Source organism: Acyrthosiphon pisum, chromosome A2 (genome assembly GCF_005508785.2).
Source record: "Acyrthosiphon pisum isolate AL4f chromosome A2, pea_aphid_22Mar2018_4r6ur, whole genome shotgun sequence".
Lineage (NCBI taxonomy): Eukaryota > Metazoa > Arthropoda > Insecta > Hemiptera > Aphididae > Acyrthosiphon > Acyrthosiphon pisum.
The window spans coordinates 29,444,041-29,445,626 of record NC_042495.1 but is presented as its reverse complement, the minus strand read 5'-3'; positions in this window follow the sequence as shown (position 1 = coordinate 29,445,626).

Here is a 1,586-nt window from a genome sequence, read left to right as displayed (position 1 = left end):
GACTAAGTCCAAATGACAATTTCTTACACAGAGTGGCGTGAAGATGCTTGTTGTGCTCTGGAGTAGACACGTCTGAATACAGGCTGTTTCAGGCTCCCTTTTATATTCAGGTCCCTGCTCCCCCTGCCTATCGATACACTATCTCGTCTCTAACGGATGTGGTCCGTGTGACCATCGACTCAGCCCACGCACTTGCGATATTCCTAATCTGTAGCCTGCGGTGTGCATGTATAGACAAGCATAATGCTGTTTCCACGAAGTATAGTGAATCGCCTATGGTTATCTATCTTTTACATCCTGCTTCTAGTTTAATATTAGTTATCTATTTTGCGATAATGACAAGCTCTCATATTTCGTCAACTATTATATGAATTTCTTTATATTCGACTATAATATAATATAATCTATTATACTCGAATGATTACGAATACCCAGTCCACCTTCTCCTTTATCCCGTTTGTCTATTTGTATTTTGCAATTTGCCAATTTGTCATTGAGGTCATTTGCTTATTCATTTATTCGATAGTTCTATCGCTGAATATACTTTCAATCTATTTACTATTATTGGTTTATTAATTGTGTATCGTGAGAAAACGGATACTATCCGTTACATCTCCCACCTAAAATGTTCATTTTTATCGCCTAACCGAGAAAAATTAACTCAATTTGATTCTCCGTCACATCAAGCACCTTCCTAAAAGTTTACATTTATCAATTATTACATTTTTATGTTTACAAATGTTTGGTTACAATTATATAATTTAGATACATTACTATTTTCAAGAATATGTAGTACAATCCACAACATATTTCTTGTTACACTTATTAAATATTATTAAATATTATTATTTATCAGTATTTTTATCTATGTTAGTATTTTAACAACATTTCATTTTAGTTTTACAATAATAATCTTATCCTAGTGTTAATATTCCAATATAATATAAATTCCTTAATCTAATATATTTCATTTTATGCGCTACATATATAATATATCATTAAGTCTTTTCCCAACACCATATTAACAATATTAATCTACTTTTAATATTATATTCTTATATGTATTATTCCATTAAGATATTTTTCTTATATTTGTTATCCCTTACTATTACTTTAATAATAAAAATTTAACCCTAAATGTTACCCTTTTTTTTTTTTTCATTTTTTTTTTTTCAATTCCTATATTCCTTTGTATTATAAATTATATTTCTGTTCACTATATTATTTAATTATCGCGTGCTTTTATCTTATTATTACAGGTACCGACCAGAAGTAATTTACTCAATTAAAATTGTATTTTCTGATCTATTTCAACATTAAAATGAATTAAATTTATTAAACTGTTGTATTTATTTTAACCTTGCTGATTGAATACCTAACGCCCATTGTGCTAATTATTAAAGCAACAATCCACGTTATTGACTAAATCAACGAGACTATATTAGTATAATTTTCTTATTGAGATTATTCTAGCCATTTGATCCGTTAATGCTTGCGTTCAATGTTGTTATTTATATATGCCTAACCCTTAAACGAAACACCAACTGATCAAATGTCTCTATTTCTTTCCTCGATTGGTTTAAATT